The following is a 20281-nucleotide window of genomic DNA, read 5'->3' on the forward strand; positions in this document are numbered from 1 at the left end:
CTTTGATGTAAATTATATGACAAACCTATATGATTGTTTTCTCTCAAATGACCAGTAGCTACACTGTTGTAGAGACATATCCTTAGCACACAAAATAGTGACAGAATGTTTGAACTTACTAACAAATCCAGTAGGGAATATAGCTTGATCTTCAATCACCACATAGAATGCAAGCTACTTGTGACAGGAATGGAACAACGAGAGATGCTTTCATTGTACGGTGGCATTTGGTGCTTTATCAATTGGTTTCGGTGGGTTTGTGCATTGAGCAGAATATGCAAACTTGGTACTCCGTTAACTGAGTCGGGCGTGCAAACATGGCACACAGAGAGTTAATGATGACACTGTGAATGGATAGATGGCAGGCACATGGGGCCCAACTCACCAAGGAAGCACTCAAGGGCGGTCTTGTTGAGTTCGGGAACCGTAATCTCGATGAGGGACGCCTGGATGGGACTGTTGGTGAAGGAAACGGCCATGATGTATTGCTGCATTGACTGCTGTATTGAAGTCGGCTCTCCCTCCTCCATCTTCTTCTTCTCTGTTGGTGGACAAGAAAGCAGAAATATTCCAGGGCCCCATTTCATAATAATACCTCTGGCACCCTTCGGGCGGAGGGATACAAACTTGCTACAGTTTAAAATATAGATTAGCAGTTGCGATCTTACAAATTTCACTTGCACAGAGGGAGACAAAATGAAGAAAAATCATACCCCATATCTTTACCCCTCTGCTTAATAATCTCTTACTTTCATTTTATATGCCTTGTCTACCCTGGACTACTTAACATAATGTCAGAATTTCAGAGCTTGGGTATTTGTTCCAAGTTCATCATGTCACTGCCGGCAATCAGGGAGAGCCTTGTGCGGCCTTGAGATGGCAAAACAATGTATCTACAAAAATGTACATCCAACCTCATTTCCAGTATAAATCGAGCTTGAAGTTTCGCAAACCTATAGCTCTTTTTTTGTTTTCATTCAACACTTCATATCTTACCCTCGGAATATTAACAATGGTGCTTGTCTGAATTTTTCCTTCATATAAAAGCAAGCTTTAACATGGGAGTGGTATTGCACTTTCAAACAGCAATGTCGACAAACAGGAATACATTTCCTGCAAAAGAAATAATTCTTGGGTCACATGCTGTTGACACATGGTAGCTAGGGAACTACAAGTCACCCTAGCATGGATGTTCAGTAATCTGCTCTCACCTTTTCTAAGAAGCGACCTCTTCAGCGACCCCATGAACTTGAGAGAACCGCGGATCGACCCGTCACTCTTCCTCTGCATGATGAACCTTACCACAAAGTATGAGATACATGGCTGTCACTGAATCTGATATGATTTTAATCAATTTGATATGATGATAACTATCCTTCAAGGAAATTTACTTTCAGGGGATTGCAGAATCACATCACCATCGATTCACTTACAACACGGCAATGCAACAAGTGACGATTGTTTAATATATGACATCACAAAAACGCTAGCTTGATTTGACATCTCTACATCTCCACCCTGGTGTCAGTGAAAGTGTTATATGAATTTTATCATATAGGCATGTGCTGAGTCCCACAGCAGTTAATTACTTTCCTATAAACACCATCAGAAATCCAATAGAAACCCATAAACTTCAAACCAACAGGATGTCTATTAAGTCTTAATGGTCCTAGTGGCTTCTGTTGGTTTTACAGGTTTCTATTAGCTTCCTATTGGAATCATTAAATGCTAGCCCATAGATGCAGTCAATAATATCTGATACAGTGCATCAAGAGTACACCTTTGTTCATTGGAGTAATGTGCAGAAGATATGCCCACACCCATTTCATTCATTCATTCATTCATTTATTTCTTTATTGGTCTATGTCAGACATAGAAATTTGGCTTCCACTGGCATTACATTGCAACAAAATGAGTTTACATCACAATTACATAATTACGTCTATGATAAGCACAATGAAAACAAACAACACCCTACAAATCTATTACACAATACATATACAATATATCAATTCTTTATAACCCTTTATAAATCAAACTACTTCAACCCTTCTCAGCCCCCAATTTTAAATTTACAAAATAATAACATAATACTACAAACAAAACTTATATCAGAAAATTCAAAATAGCACACACACCCAAATAACTAACATGAGTCTCAGTTAGCATAACAACCAGTAATATCAAACATATACCATAACTAAATAATTCTCCCATTTCATGGGAGAATTTAAAGATCAAATACACTGTACCCAATATAAACTGTTTTTTACAACCAGTCACTGTCACAGATTGATGGCACATTGTGGAATACTTAATGTACAAACAGGGAGTCCAAACCATGTAAAAAAAGAGTAAATGAATAAAATTAAAATAAAAATCAACTCAGAGCAATGAGTTAAACTCATGATTGGGTCAGTGGCAAATATACTCCCCCAAACAAACAAACAAACTAACAAACAAACAAACACCCTATGGCACATTTTCATTTTGCACGCCTTTACCAGGATGATGTTACACCAATCCTAACTTGTTAAGGACGAACTGATTTTGCGATAACTCACATTCTCCATAGACACGTGCCAGAATATACTCAGGACTAGTCTTCAACAGGTTAAAACACACCATTCTGACTCTTTGACAACTACCACTGACTGAACTGTGTGAGATCTTTAAACACTTGCATGGATTTATCCTTACTTTTAACAGACAGACCTGTCACCAGAAAGACATGCATATTTACAGGTCTACATTATGGAAAGAGAGTTAGAATTACAGTAAATCAATGAGACAACAGATGAGTAGACAAAGAGAAAGACAAAAAGACAGACAAAGATAAATGAATAGATATGCAGACAGACAGATAGATGACGGAATGAACAGACAACCTTGCATGTACATGTAAGTTAATTCACTCAATTGACAGAAAGACATGTCACCTTTATTTTTGTGATAGAAACATATCACCTTTTTTTTTTCATTTCCTTGATATTCTATTTGCTAGATTTATGTTTTTGTTTGTTTTTTATTTAATCACCTACCAAATTGCACTGATAATAAGGCATAAACAAGTAAAAAAAGAGAGCAAAAAACAAAAACAAAAAACAAAAAAAAGTCCTGAACCTACTTTTCAGAGCTCTCCCGGAAGTACTTGCTAGCAAACTCAGGCATGGAGAACCGCTTCTGGTCCTCATTTGGTACAGCCGCGGCAGGTGGCTGTTCCACACGGGGCTGCAGGCCCTGCTGTGTTTGTGAGAGAACAGATATAAGGGAATTGTTTAAAAATAAACAAACAAACAAGCAAACAGACAGACAAACAAATAAACTCTGCAGGTGGGGCCTTAAAGTCCATATTCACAGTTACCACTGATTATTGGCTTTCTGGCCTGTTAGGGTAGATGCAGGTTTGCCTTGAAGAGTTGACAGCAATGAAAATTTACCTGAAACCTGTCTCAAACATACAACAATAACAAAGAAAAAAAAGGATATTCCCACAAACTTACCCTAAGAGCTACCCTCATCATTCTTGCCAAAGCATCACAATATGGTGGCTCAAAAATAAACGGAGAAATTCCTTCATGAATCAGGAATGTCATCAAAATTAAAGCGGAACATCACTTTTGGACATTTTCGTTTGAAAAAAAAAAGAAATAGTATTCTCCTGGTTACCTCAATGAAAAAAAAAAAATCAATTGTGTACGAAGCGATAAGACATCAACCTTAGAGCAAAAACAAAGTAGATATTTGGAGATACTGGAATACTGCAACTTAAAGGGAAACTTGATATAAAAGTATATATCAATGTATCCAGCATATCTTGATTTCGATTTGCATTTTGCACATGAGTGTCTAACACACACTCACACACACACACACACACACACACAAATAATAATGATATTTATTCCTAATCAGATATTGAAAACTTATGAACATTGGGGTAACCATATCAGTAAAAGCAAAAAAATGAATTAATGAATAAATAAATAAATTGATTAATTAATTAATTAAATACATAAAAATACATAAACAAAAAACAAATAAATAAATGAAACTAAATAGATAAATAAATAAATAAATAAATAAATAAATAAATAAATAAATAAATAAATAAATAAGTAAATAAATAAGAATAGAGAAAGAAAAAAGAAACCTCTGGAAGGTAAATAGTGATTCATGTATGTTGACATTAAAAGAATAACAGATTCAGCCAAAGTTTCACAATGCATGCTGAACTCTTGCACTGAATCTTCCTGACGACGCCCTCTGTGATGATCTTTGTGCAATGTGAATTGTCATGATTCATGCGCCGGGCAGTGCCATTGCATATGAAGGAACACAGCTCTCAATGCAGCACAAATGACACAGCTGTACCAACCAACGGAATGGATTACGTACTGGAATGTGTTTATTCTGCACTCTTGTATTCATCAAAATCCAGGTGAGGTACCCTAGTTTGTGAATCGATTTTATGAATAACAATTTTTGAATTGATATTGCCGTCAAAGTATTGTTGTCATTGGCAGGTAAAAACTTCCCACCAGACAGAGATTCTTACACATCTGACTGTTTGCATCTACATTCATGTACATGTATTTTGTATACATGTTATATGTTGTGCAGGGTGTGTGAACATTGGCAATAGCTTTCCACATGCAATCCTGAACTGCCAGAAATAGTGACTGCAACAGTGCATGACAATGTTGATTGCAAGAATATCACATACATGTATTTGTATGTGTGATGTAGCATGGCATTTATAAATGCTTTATACATTCAGAGCTCAGGAACTTCTGCCTATTTGCAGATAAGAACCCAGTCTGAAAGAAACAAAATTTTATAGATGGGGAAAGTCCCATCACTATGTTACCTGTAATGTAATGTTGTACATGTAGGTTCAAGACATTTGAACATGCATTGCTCGGGGTATGAGGTGCTGCATGAGATTGCCTAGGTAGGGATATTGGTGATAGGGATAGATATGTGTGTCATGCAAATGTGTGAAGACTAGAAAAATAAATGATAGGTGAAGTCTCTCATGTTTGAATGAATGCAGAGAATTGTCTCATTTGAGTTATTACCTCATGCAGACAAGAACCCACCCCAAACTGATTCTGTTAGTGCCTGTTGTATATATTTGATCTTGGTAATCTCTTCCACTTTGTAAAATGTTAACTTTGCCTATGAAAGGACAGCAATTACCCCGCCTGATGGTGTCAATTTGTAAGATTTATTTTATTGTGTAGCATCAAGATTATGTTAATCCAAGTAAAAGAAGGAAAAGCGCTTAACAATTCAACACACTGGGTAACAGATGGATACATATACATATACTGTAAAACACAATATTTTTGTGGCTTGAAATTTTCGCAAATTGGAGCCGACGGTCTTTTTCGCGGCATGAAATTTTGGCGAGTTGCCTCTGACATTCAATGCATATATAGTGTAGACAAGAACTTTCGCATGCATTTTAATTTCACGAATTGGCTCTCGCGTAAATTCGCGAAAGTAAAATGCACACAAACATTCCTCGTTTTACAGTACATTATCTTAAAGGGAAACTCCACTCTGTGCTCAAGTTGATTTCAACGAGATGAGTAAAGGCATGATGGAGCACTAAAAGTTTTTTCAAAGTCAGAAAAAGCAACACAGTTATAGAATTTTTGAGAGTATACCAAAAATATAGAAACTTACGGCATTTTGAATCCAATGTGTTTTCATGAAACAGTGATGTCACCTAATTGATGCCAATTATGCAAATTAGATAAAAGTAATGATGTCATTGGCTCAACACTCTCCCAGTCATATACATCTCACAGGAAAAACATTTTTTTTTTCTCTGTCAATTCATGGACTACAAAACTAAAAGCCCCCTTCACAAAGTTGTCAATGTTAAACTGTCATGTTTCTGTATCACTTTGGAGTGCTGTATACAATTCCTTTTCTTAAATTCTAATCACATATGGGAATTTTTATTGAAGATTTCAGTTAGTAAGCAAATAAGATACTTAGGAGGCCATGTTATTGTCACTTTATGGAATTTGAGGCAATGGATAGTAAGTGACATCACTGTTTTTGAAAACATATGAAAATTTGAAATTCATATCCATATTTGGTACGATCTTTGTCAAACTTTCATTGTCCACTCACTGTATATGCCACGTATTTAACAAGTCTTTTCGTTTCTGTCTTTTTTTAGCAAATTGGGACTTTCCAAAAGTTTAAAGGACAAGTTCACCTTCATATACATGTGGGTTGAGTGAAGGCAACGATGTTAGGAGAACACATCAATGAGAGTTTAAGGAAAAGTTTTCTGCTCAGTCACGGCTGGATGAGAAGACTACTATAGCTTGTGATGTCATATGAGTACAACTATATAGAGAAAGTATAAAGAAAATTTAACTCACAGAATAAAAGAACACTCGAATTCTCTCTTTCAGACAATTCAAGTTTTATGAAATTCTCTTTTTATTTTCATTATATCGTTGTATGAATGTGACATCATACATTGTAGTTAGTCTTCTCTTCCAGCAGTGACTGCACAGATATTTTAAAAATTCATAACTTTTGACGAATTGTCGGATTTTCACTAAACTTTCACTGATGTGTTTTACTAACATTGTTGCCTCCACTAAATCTACATGTATATGAAGGTGAACTTGTCCTTTAATGAGTCGTTAAGTTCGCACTAACGGAATATAGTAATGACTAGAGAAATGTATGCATGCATGTTGTATCCATGTCAAAATCAGCATGAATGATTTCACATCAAGTTCGCAAATGGCACCTGACTCCCAAAATTTGTGAAAATAAAAACTTGCAAAAAATTCAGTATACGTGTATATACAATAATTGTTTTACTTCATTCTATCTCTCAAAATCTACTTGAACGCGGAGTGGATTTTTTCAGGTCGATGAACTCGTTTACCTCTTCACGCATCCTGGACTCGATGTTAACCCGGTTCTGGGCCTGATCGCCATGCACATGAGGTGAGGAAAAGACAGTGAGTTGTTAGAACTCTCCTACATGGATGTTGATGAAACCAGACTATGGTTCATGCAGAGGAAATGGCAGGATTCATTACAAAAATGTTGTCCTCTGATCCAGGTATGTTCTGCGGCATATTGCTAAAACATTTTTCCGAAATCAAATCTGGACCAATTTGACTTTTTATTGAAAAGAATCCTCGCCAGAAATTATGATAAAAGGATATATTGTTACATTTTTCACAGTATCACATGCTCTTTTCTGAACATATGGATCTACATGATTTGCGGCAAAGATGTATATTTTAATTCCCAGCAGTCCCAACATTAAAAAAAAAAAAATTGAAATAACCAAAAAAAACCACACATATGGGTGCATGTTTGAACATGTAAGTAGTATGACCGAAGATTTTTCTACTGCAGTTGGTTTCAAGGGAATCATCTGTTAAGATGAAATTTCAGGGGAATTTCAATTCCAACAGGAATTCATAAGCTGACTTTAAATATTAGATTGATTGCACAGAAAGACAAAAAAAAAAAGAGAAGAAAGGATCACTTCAATTTGATTCCAATTTTGTATGTACACTTGAATAGTAACACAATTCAGGTTTCGGTCCCATGACTTCAATGCACAACTTTAGAGTGAGACACACAACAAGTGTAAGAATGTATACAGCTCCGAAGAATTAGTTGTTATTGCATGCGCTCAAAAGGCATTTGCACCTAGAATGAAACAAAAAGAGAGGTCATATCCCTCCCCCCCCCCCTCCCATTATAACTTCAGGAAATGTATGTGACTGCTGGTGGAAATGCACTACTGGTATGGTGCTGTGCGGGAGGGGGGGGGGGGGGAGTATCTACTAACACAATGTGTTTGTGGTTTAATATGCATGCAATGCTCCATGATTCAAAGTGAGTGACAGCGCCATCTACAGTCAAAGATCTAACAATGCTGTACATGCATACTGAACTGATCAAGAAGATAGTGCGGGGGGGGGGGGGACAATCTGTAGCATGCATGTAGAACAATACTATAAGATATGCAGAGCAAACATATCTATTGATAAACTGGACTTATGGACATATTGAACACAGAGCTGAAAGATGAATTCAACTCTCTTTCTCTCTCTGATACAATCAAACTGACATTCTGGTATAAAGTAAAATTATCATTTGGTGTCAAAATTCAACTTGAATTTTTGGCTGGACTAAACTATTAAAGAAAATGACACACATTTTTTTTCTTAATATCAAAATTTTGAAAGAAGAAAACAACAAACATTATCTAAATGCAAACTTCACCACTATGGGGCCAGAATATGATAATGAAGTTGTTTTTTTTTTTTCCTTCTTTCTTTCTCTCCTTTTGGATCAACCTACTATCATCTCAAAAATTTAGCAACAGGTGTTCTGGCTAATAATTTTCCTGCCTTTAACAAATTCACTAGCACAGATTCAATAGATACAAAGCAAGTTTGATAGTATCTGTAATACTCTTGTTACATATAAATCTGAAAATATCAGAAAATATAGGATATAAGTGAATCACATGAATTACAATTGATAAATGAAAGGATCTCTCTATGGGTGCTGATTAATTTCACATGTAAAATGAAAAGTAGGCATGGGAATGCACTCTCATGCAGACATTTTTCAATTCCCTACCAATAAGGAAGGGGGAGCAAGGAAGACTGGAAATAACAGAATAATAATGATAAAGATAGAGAGATAGCATGAAGATAAAAGGAAGACATATCAAAAGATGAAGAGAGTGACAGACAGAACAAGAGAAAAAAGAACCATGAGAATGACACAAGGAGACACAGAAAAGAGAGATAAAATATCAAAATTAAGGAATACATCATAGACGGAGAAAGTCAAACATACAATATAAGGAGACATAGAGAGTCATCGACAGATAGAGAATCAGACAACAGAGCAGACAATGAGAAGACATAGACATAAAAGGTGACACAAACATGGACCAAGATCAGGGGGTGGGATAGAAATGTACATCAATATAAAACCATGACGGAGAACATTGTACAACTGACCTTGATTTGCCGAAGTGTCTGCGGACCAGGGGCTGAAATGACCATCTCCTTGGGGAAGAGGCCCGAGCGGCCATCGAGCATACCAAAGAGCCATCCTATGGGAGCCAACGTGCAATACAGACAGAGACATACATTTTTGTGTCATGTGCTATTTGTTTTATAAACCAACATCCCTATCCCTATTGTTCTTTTTTTAAATAGAAATGCCACATCACACAATATTGACATTCTCTCACTTCTGCTAAAATTTCTCTGATTGCTATTATGTAGATCAGCATTGTACTTACACCTTTGTGGCCAACTGTCGCTCATTGCAAACTTCTTGCTGGCAAGGGAAAAAAAATGTCCACATTCTTGCATTGGTTTTCCTCCAGCCATTGCCCACGTTACTATTTTACACAAGCTGTAACAATAGGTGTTAATACCTATTGCTTGCCATGGCAGAATATAAACAACTTGATTAAGTTTTGTTCAGCTTTGACTTCACACTCTTGGCGTCCATCCAAATGTGAGCACATTCCGATGAGGCATATAGATATATTGCATCAGGAAGTTCATATGCTGAACATAAGTGTGTAATATAGTGAAAAAGAGGAAGTTTGTACACCAAGGAAATCACATGCTACAGTATATCCTGCCTGACATGACCCTTGTCATATCAAAAATACATTGTTGCTTGTCCAATGTCATGCTGTAAAGGTACTCTCATCTATTTCCCCCCTTGTCTCAAATAAAAAAAAAGAAAAAACATCATATACAGCATATATGGGTGTTCCTGTGGGAATTCCATTTCTCTTAATCACATTTCAACCTGATACCTGTTCTAGACACAAGCTAAAGATAACTATATATTTGCAATTTAGATTCAAATAAGCCTAAATACATTGATCTAAAATCTATAAAAAAAAAACAAAAACAAAAAATAAAAAAACAACAACTATGCATTTACTTCATTTAAACTTTAGTCTGCCTCATTTATTACTTCATATACCGGTACCTTGCTATATAAACATCAGAACTGTATAGATGCTACAAGATTTCTACTTTTCCCTAGGTACAAAGAGAAATGAATTGTAAAATAATACAGAGCATCAATAGTTCTCAGCAATTTTTTGTAACTTTGCCTTAACATTACAGAGTACACAGCAAAAAAAAAAAAAAGCATTAGGATTACATGTACACGGGTGTATGTATGGAAGTCGGGCACTGAGAGCAAAAAAAAAAAAAAAATAGTTTTGCTTCAGAAGCTATATTACAACCTTGATCTTGCATTTTGCCTTTCCTCACATGATCTGGAAGAACAGGAAATCATGAGAGAAAACAGGAAGTCATGACTCTGTCATCCTGCACTGTATATCTTTACAGATATTACAACAACTAGCTGCCTCACTGGTATCCATATCCAATGACACATGAACTGCTGAGCTGGCTGACCTCCTTCCTTCCTTTTTTTTTTCCCTCAGCATAATAACCTTAGCAGCTGAAACCTTCACATAAGCTTGCTTTTGGCTATTTTACCTTAACTCTTGCATATCTAACTAGTATTTAGCAAATAAACAATGTAGCAATACAAAATGTAGCTATCATTAACGAGATAACAAATTCCCCCTCCCCTTTCTTTCATTGTACATGACACATGAATATGGAGGCATGGGCTCACATCTTATGCTCTTAAGTCTATGGCAGCATGTAGTGTGTCTCTTCAAAAAAAGTCTTCCCTTTATTATTCAAAAGACTTCAATCAAATTTGTTTGGTGTCAAATGTCAGCGTCAGATATAATCACACCTAACTGCAACAGGGAAGCCCAGCAAAGAATACTTTGTACCTTGGTAGTGTCTCTCTGCATGTACACAATTGGGGGATTGGGAACTAAAAATCAAAATGTTCCCTAGAAGCACAATGGCATATCATACAATTGTACAATAAGACTTTGGGACTCTGACAAGAGAGCCTTCACTGGTATCATACATGTACATCCCAGAGATTTCCAAAAGCACACTGCATACCATTTGCTTCATGAAGCATATACACCATCTAAAGCATTTTTCTTTTATTTGAATCATTCACATCTGCTCTCCCTGTGCTGCCATACAATATGCTTATGAGAATATATAATGTGTTTGCTGGTGTTGGTTTGCAGGACAATATACGGCGGAAATAAGCTGCTTGGCAGAGGTCTATGCTCTTTGAGGGCTCTTCTAAGTTTTCTTCTTTGTTTTGTTTTATTTTTAGCTACACTGTATATGTGAATAATTGACCTAATGGAAATCATGGGCACAAGGTTGCTGACTCTTGAAACGCTCACCACCTGAATTTTCAGAACAACTTGAACAAAGCGGGAAAATTTGAAATACAATATTCCATACATGCAAAACACCAAGTGCTGTATGTGTCTGTCGTAAGATATCAAATATATGCCACATCGACTGAAACATTAAGACAGGGAAAAGCTAGTGATGTGCATGAAGCAATCAATGCCTATGGGATACTTTCAAAGAAACCTCTCTACAAAAAAAAAAAAAAAAAAGATAAAAGATTTTCCTGCCTCCTGAGAGGGTGTAGAGATATGATAAAGAGAAAAAGATGAAAGGACTCCAACAAAATGCAACTTTCTACCAATTCACTCACAATACACAAATATATCTTCCAATCACCTTGTTTCTATAACATTGACAAATCACCAGGAGATATATTTCTATTTTTTTCAAAGCAACAAAGATAGATAGATAGGTAGATAGATAGATAGAGAGAGAGAGAGAGAGAGAGAGGTGGGGTGGGGAGAAAAACAGTGCTGGTATTGTAAAGAGGTAAGGCACTGATCAGTGATCCAAAGAGAAAAGAACCAGTGGACAGGTTTGGCATTTGAACCCAACATCAATCAAGAGCAGAATCTGATATAATTGGCTGTAAGTTGACTACCAGTTTGCAAAAGCCAATTGTAATCACCTCTAATTCACAGATCCTAATCTTAAGGCTAGGGGGCTACAGCTCTGTAAACTCGTTTGTGATTGGCTGGGAAGTATAAAGAAATGATATCTAGTGAAGAAAAAGCTTTCACCACTTTCAACCAATGAGAAAAGCCCTCTCAAAGGCCAGGAAGTTGTGGTGGACCCACCCATGTTCATTTCCATGCAGACTGCAATGAGCTTCATACAGTTGTGCAACAGGCTATAAATTGTGTGCATAAATTTACATAGTCTAGCATAATCATTGTAGCAGTACAACAAAGGCTGAATCTTTTTACTCTAAGATTATCTGCTCATTATGGCAATTCCATAGCTTATGAGTAATCTAAATTACATGCAAATGATACTGTATAGGCTGTTATTTTCGCGAATGAGGAGGTCTGGGACATTTTTTGCGAGATGTTGTTACGCGAATCGAAATTGAGGATATCATAAGTGTACTATTAGCCTACCGCATGACAACATTTTCGCGTGTTGTTAAATTCATGAAGTCATACATTCATCCTGAGTAGAGAAGGTACAATGCTTTATCTACATTTAGACCAACATTTGGTCCATAAAATCTGAAATTGCCCCAAAATGTTCCAAATGTGGTTTGTAATTGTTACACACTTTTGTTTATAAAATGAAAAATGTACCAATGCTTTTTGGCATAAAAATCACATCAACTGAAAGATGATAGATTCTTTACAACATTTATATCTAGACCTTTCTGGGATACAAGAACATGTGTGAATAAATGTGGTGATAACATGTCAAAACAATTTTGAAAAAGATAATTGTGTGGCATAAAAAGGGCGTCCTACTGCTAGAAATGAAATGTTAGGGCGCCCTCACTCAGATTATTACGTAATATGAGAGTTTATAGCATAAGCTTTAACATGATTTATACTGTAAAATGAGGAATATTCATGTGCATTTTAATTTTGTGAATTTCGCTAGAGCCGAGATTCGCAAAATTAAAATGCATGCGGAAGTTCTTGCCTACACTAGATGCATTTGAATGTTAGAGGCATCTCGCAAAAATTTCATATGGCAAAAAAGGTCGTCAGCTCAAATTTGCAAAAATGTCATGCCATGAAAATACTGTTTTTTTTACAGTATAACATGGTGCAATAATGTCAACAATGGCAATCACAAGCAGCCACCAACAAAGACATGCCTGCAAAAAGGAAAAATACAATGACATTTTGGCTTGAACTGTGTGACAGATATTGGGTGAACAATACCTGTCTACGGCCAAAGAGATATATTGGAGACCACTTCTCCTACCTTTTGATTGCCAGCAAGGGGCAGCACATTAACCATCCTACCAGCAAAATATGACGCACTTCTCTGATCCCGGTTGGCAACAATGTGAGATCCCATGCAGAGGACCAACCCAAAGCAATAACAAGAGCGGCACTCCTCAGGGACACAATAATGGATGACAATCAATTGTCCCAATTTTTTTTTCTTACATGCAAGTACTACAGCAAATTAACATTGTGCTCAGTTGAATGGAACTTTGTGCATTCAGGCATTCATTTCATCTTCCTGAGTGCATGGATGGCTATCTATTTACATGATGTCCACATATAAAAGTAATGTGCCCAAAAATATTGGAATGACAATCGGCAGAGGCAATTTGAGGCCACAGAGGCAATTCTGTCCGATGGGTTCATTTACCAGATGACATTCAGAATCGTTCTGAACCCCTGCGGTTTATTCGATCTAACGTTTTCTAAAGAAAGGGGGAGGGATCTTGATGATTCTAAATGATACCATACACACGTCGAGCGATGATTGGTCGAGTGTCTGTGGATATACAGGTACAACTGAACGGAGGTGAATATCCATTACCAGGATAACTACCAGTGTGTGTGCCTGCCTGTATGCTGACTCCTCATTACCAGTGGTTATTTGAAGAAGAATCTCACGTCAGATAGCTGTTAAATTCCCAGCACTCAGCCTTTCGTATGAAATTATTGATTTACAAATATACAGTAGCTCGCACAGTACTTGTCAAAGAAGAAAGAACACCCTTGTGATGTTTATCATCGCAACCATGGTAACAGCTAGGGATAACATCTCTTCCCAGGCAGTATTGCATGCATAGCCTCCCAGCATAAGTATAGACTTATCTAAGTTTACATTTTCATATATTCATATCATAAATCAAACTGCAGACCTACAAAATTATAATGCCTCTGACACTTTTCAAAGGCAGTTCAAAGCATAACAAAAAAATAAATATGAGCAGACTTGGTGACCAATCATCTTTGAAATAATGTCAACTGGACATATAAATACATTTGAGTACCTGAATATAAGAACGACCCAAGTCCAAATTTGGCTATCGCGTTTGAAGGACATTTACGTAGTCATGCAAATACAGATAATCATTCAAGTGACTGTTTTATATTCAAATTTGAATCAATAACACCCCAATAACCGAAAACACTTAAGGGAGTAGGGAATTTTTTATTAATTTCCATTTTTCCTAAATTTTCTCTAATGGACTTGGGTCGTTCTTATATTCATATACTCATTTGTAGATAAACATATTCGCACCCTCTTGCTCTCTTTCTCTCTCTCTCTCCGTTTGCAGTTTTCTTGAAAGTATTGTAACTAGGACCAAATACAATGAAATAAAGCTGTAGAATTGTCTTTCAAAATCACCCCAAAATGTTGTGAAACATTACACTTAATTCTCTCAATAAAATATATAAGAGAAGGCATACTGTAAGATTCAGCTCCAGAGCAGAAGAGATATGAACATGGAAGCTTAGAGTTTTAATAACTCTTTATGTGTCATGGTGTAAACCCCCTGTGTGCTACAATATTGAGATAGCAACATAGTCACGATTTTGAAAAACATACAGGTGTAATGCATTTTGTCATATCCTTGTAATTTTCCTCGAGTTTTGTTACTATGGGCATGAATGAGTGAAGTTGTAGAGAAACTGCCAAGCTTTGATGTGAATTTGGTGACAGATCTATTTTGTTGTTTTTTTCTTTCAAATAACCAGTAGCTAAAGTAGAGCCATGACTTTTGCACACAAAACAATGACAGAAGCTAAGAATTTACAAGCAAATTCACTAGGAATAATGAATGTCTGAGAGACATTCACAACATAAAATGCAAGCCAAATGTGACAGGATTGGAACTGCAAAAAACGCCTTCATTGTACTGTGGCATTTGGCGATTTTATCGATCAGTTTAAGCCAGTGTGTCGTTGAGCAGAATATACGAATGTGGCAAGCCGTTGACTGAGTCACACTTGCAAACATGGTACATAAAAAGCTACAGCTGTAATTTGATCAATTGTTTGGACTGCCATCCTATCAAAATCACTCCCAAGTTGTGCCAATCAAAAGTCTATGTATTTCGTGATTACCACTGGCAAAAGCCGAGTCTCACCTGGGTCGGTGACGTGATGTTTGCCGGTGACCTTGATGATGTCCCCCTTGTGGAAGCTCAGGAGGGTGGTCTCTCGAGTGATGTAGTCCTGGATGGCTCTCACATGCAGCGAATCTTTCTCCAGGTCCAACACGTATGCATCGACCATGCTCTTGATCTGGGCAGCCTGCAGCCGAGTGACCCAAGAAGATACAACAAGAAATTATCATCTGCACTTTTCTTTTTCCTTACCACACTGTAACTATTGGACGATACAACGGCGCGTTATCTTATTTTGATTTGAAGAAAAGATGATAATAACTGCCCTTTATATGCAAGGATAGCAGACTTAAAGAAACAGGCCAACGTATTCATGAACTGGTATTGCCAGATCTTCACTCAGATGGAGACAGACTAATATAAAATCAAAAAATATGACTGACACTTAACCTGTTGAAGACGGTTTGATTTTGCTACAACACGCATTTCCCATAGACACCTGCCCGAGTATACTCAGGACTTGTCCTCACCTGGGTAAAGTCAATACAATCATGTCTTAAAGGGGATAGCTAGTATCTAATCAGTGAGAATCAGTGGGAATGCTGGGGGATGATTATTCCAATTTTTCCAATGTCCCGTCACTGTACAGGCATGCTAACCTTTTTTAAGAGCAGACTTAAAGCTCTAACCCTAATCAGGCCAGGCTTTTTTGGCTATGCTAAAGCCGGAGGGGGGGGGGGGGGCATCGGTTGTGCGATCTCGATGAAATTTGGCATGCATGACACCCACGTCATAAAATACAAGATTGTATCATAAAATTTTTTTAAACAATCAATTTCTAATTTCAATTAATTAATTATGCAAACTAAGCTCAAGATCATATTTCAGCTTTCATAAAAGCATTGAGAGTCGACTTTTTGGTCTGTAAATCCATTTTAGCATATTCAACAATTGTACAGCACAAAAAATTCCAAACTCATTTCAATTCTTATGTATTTTATTGCTTTCAGAATTTCTTACGTATTTCTTTGTTTTTTAACTTTTGTTTTTTCTGTTTTTTATTGGAAATTGTCACTTACCACTTTTCTACCATAATTGGCATAGAATTAATCAATGAAAGTGATTAATTGTAAACATAATCAGGTTTTTATGACTTTCATGACAGAGCACTGTTTTCCATAGGAAGTGTACACAAAATCACAAAATTGTGCCCGTTTGGGGGTGACATGCCGTTACAAAAATGGGCATGGCTTCGAAAAAGTATGCGCAGACGTTGCAAATTTGGTCTCAAAAGTTGCGTGAGACTTGCACAAAGAAAGTCAAGAAGCCTTGCGACGAGGCCTTCTCGTGTTACAGAATTATAGCGCGAAACGTCGAGGGGGGCGGATTCCCCCCGGCCTTGTTAGGGTTAAAATGATGTATAACTCCAGTCAAATGGACTTTCCTATTTACCTACAATGGTATCAAAATATTGAAAAGAAAACATAAATTCTGGAAAAGTGTTTACTGAGAAAAGAGGCCCTAAAGTATAGGAACTACTTAAGCGCTTCATCTTACCAAACCGTGCTTTAATACTGTGCAGTGAATGGGAAAAAAAAAAAAAAACAGGATGTGAAACACAAACAATGAAGAGATTATCAGATTATGCGGGAATTGATCATGCTCTAATAACACATACTATCCATGACTAACACTGCCTATCACAGCAGTAACATCATCCTTTTATATTAGAGTTGAAAGTGAAGAGTGTGTAAACAGTTTAATTTAGAAATGAAAAGAGGACTCTAAGAGACACCTAATCACACTTTTCTACAAAAAAAAGCTTTCCAGAAAAACTGCAAGAAACATAATTTCCCATTCTTTACTTTACCATAATGTGATTAAAATTTTGCTCCTTCAGAAACTATGAGAAACTGAAGATTAACTAGGTTGACCCATCTCACGTATTTTGGCCCTGACACAAAATTAGTGTGTGCGACTTTTTGTTGCTTTTATGATGTATGGCCACATAAATTACTGTGTACACCACTTCACAAGTATAGTTTCCTGTACTTGCCATTTGGGGCTTGTAAAAAAAATTTCTGTGAGCTGTTGAATTCATGATAGAGAATCACTTTGATAGACTTAGAAAGTGTCATCCATTCTCGTGAGAATAGTTACCAATTTTCAACCATGCAGATGATAAATACACAGATGGTACACATTACAATTTCACAAATATTCATTTATTATTATTATTATATGATTCTTTATTCGCTTCTTACAAAGCACATATAGTATATACAATAAAATATTCCTAAAAACATGCAGATACAATGTATAGACATGGACACAGAAATGAAATTTAAAAAAAAAAAAAATTAAACAGACACACACATAAGTCTAAAAATGCCCTCAGGGAGATCCAACAGACATCCACATATTTTCGCCCATCAACCCTCCCTCACCCGTGCCCACTCTGACTGTTCGGGGAAGAGAGTGGAGCACAGCACCCATCCATATCCCGGCTAAAAAACTACGTACCCAATCCAGCACAATATTCCTCACTCTCTGACTACTAGTACATGATGTGTACACACAAGTGCGCACGTGCGCCCGTGCATGCTCTCATAGACATGCACACATTGTTCAATAAGTACGATGTTCTACTATGCACCCGTATACGCACATTCGAATGCATTCGCAATTTGGCATTCACTCACTCCCCCCACACACTCCCGCAAATAGACTACCAGCAATATGACAGTGTGCATGTATATAACTATGTGTACATGCAGCACAACATATGTATAAAATTCAACAACTGTCCCCGAAACAGTCATGATGATATAAAAAAAAAAAATTAAAAATTGCATCTTTTACTCTATGTTCTGTATAATAATGTGGCCAGTAAAAAAACTGTATTCTCCCTGAAAGTATTTCATTCCAGCTACACTATGCCACATTAATGTAGACATAGATACGAAATCAACTCGTTACATTCTTGAGAGTTTAAAAAAGAAAATTCTTTGAAATCCCTCATATGTATCAATTCCCTTATTTGCTCGGCATTCCTCATGGCTTCATCCATTTCACCGCATAATGCCTTCCATCTTTCATTTATCTTCGACTGGTCTAAGAAATACCTACTATTCAAAAATCTCAAATTACCACCTAGTACAGAATATGCACCAAATCTACTCATTCCTGTTATATAAGAAACAATCTGATTCTTTGTGTTTAAAGATTTTGTTATAAAATTCAAGCACCTTCTATGGAACCATTATTCAGGGCTCATCATTGCCGATAAAAAAGGCAAGAATGCATTATGTGTCTGCCATGGAATTTTCCATACTCTTCGAACAGCAGTTCTCCAGTGTCTATATAACGCATCTAAAGAGGAGTCATTAATGGACATAACTGAGAGCCATAAAAGCTACAGCAAAATTTTTGAAACAAACATTACGTACCTCACACTTGGCATATTTAAAATTACTCAGTAAAATATTACACTGACGGTTAAAATCACCATTAATTTTAGACAAATTAGCATGCATAATATCATTTGTAATAATATGACCAAGATGACATATATTGTCTACAACTTTCACTTACTCTCCGTTAATTGTTATCCTTGGATCTACAACTTCTTTTCCATCACATTTGAATATAATAAGCTGACTTTTATCACTTCAAATCAAATTGAGAAGCATATTTTTGACAGATAGTAATCATTTCCTTCAGAGCTGACACATTTGGGGATAAAATGATCAAATCATCAGCATATGAGAGAACGCCACTAAACATTTGACCGATGTAACATCCTTCACCAAGTGCCTGCAGTTGATGCAGAAGCCCATCAACATAGAGACAGAACATACATGGAGACAATATACCACCTTGTTTAACTCCATTTGAAACCATGAAAAAGTCAGAATAAATTCCATTCCATCTGAGTCTGATCTTCTGATCTAAGTACATACTGTATTTAGCAACAGCTTGCAAAACATTGGACACACCCCTTTGCGTAACATAATTTCAAATAATCTGACAAAGTTGACTCTATCAAAGGCTTTGCTGGCATCCAACACAAGACCATAAACATTGCTCTTATCATGGAGAAAATATGAAACTGTTTCTCTAACCATACTTGTGCACATTGTCGTAGATATCCCCTCTTTAAACCCAAACTGTAGATCACTTGTGCATAAATGATCTAGTTCTCTATTCATAATAACTAATTCTAAAATTTTTCCAATTATACTACTCAAAGTTATTGCACAAAAATTACATGAGTTTCCAAGATTTTCCCATCTTCCCTTTGGAATAGGGACCATTGTGTTTCTAAGCATATTTTCGGGCGTATACCCATGTCTAATCATTGCGGTAAACAACAAAGCAACATATCCACTTACAGCATTGTTACCATAAATAAAAAGATCTCCAGTAATATCGTCTTTCTTAGACTTATTCAGCTTTTTTATAGCATTGAACACTTCAACTGCTGATATACCATGATCACCATGAGTACATGAATCACACCTGCATTTTTCATTCAGTAGACTATCAATGTTGTTTTTGAGAACAGCCATTTCTCTTTCATCAAAGGAAACACTGTTATATAGATTCTCAAATTTGTGTGCAAACATTTCAGCAATATCCTCTTTTCCCTGCTTTCCATCAACTACATTTGGATGTCTTTTCACATTTTTAACACTGTTACATTTTTTTACTTCTTTCCACAAATTTTTTAAATTACCAGATGCAATAGCCGCAGCAATTTTATTACTTTTTATTGACTCAGCCTCTTTCAGTATTCCTTTTAGAGCTTTATGACATTCAGCCCTTGATTTCTTTCTAATCTCAAACAACTGACCCTCTTGTGGACGTCCATTCTCAACCCACATCTTAT

At 36.4% G+C, this 20281-nt stretch overlaps 1 pseudogene; it reads right to left on the minus strand.

The window, feature by feature from the left end:
- Positions 1-20281, minus strand: part of LOC139714212 (unconventional myosin-XV-like) — a 145900-nt pseudogene that overhangs the window by 21027 nt on the left and 104592 nt on the right.

Source organism: Diadema antillarum, unplaced genomic scaffold (genome assembly GCF_040938485.1).
Source record: "Diadema antillarum isolate AM-2024a unplaced genomic scaffold, OU_Dant_1.0 seq00002192_RagTag, whole genome shotgun sequence".
NCBI lineage: Eukaryota > Metazoa > Echinodermata > Echinoidea > Diadematoida > Diadematidae > Diadema > Diadema antillarum.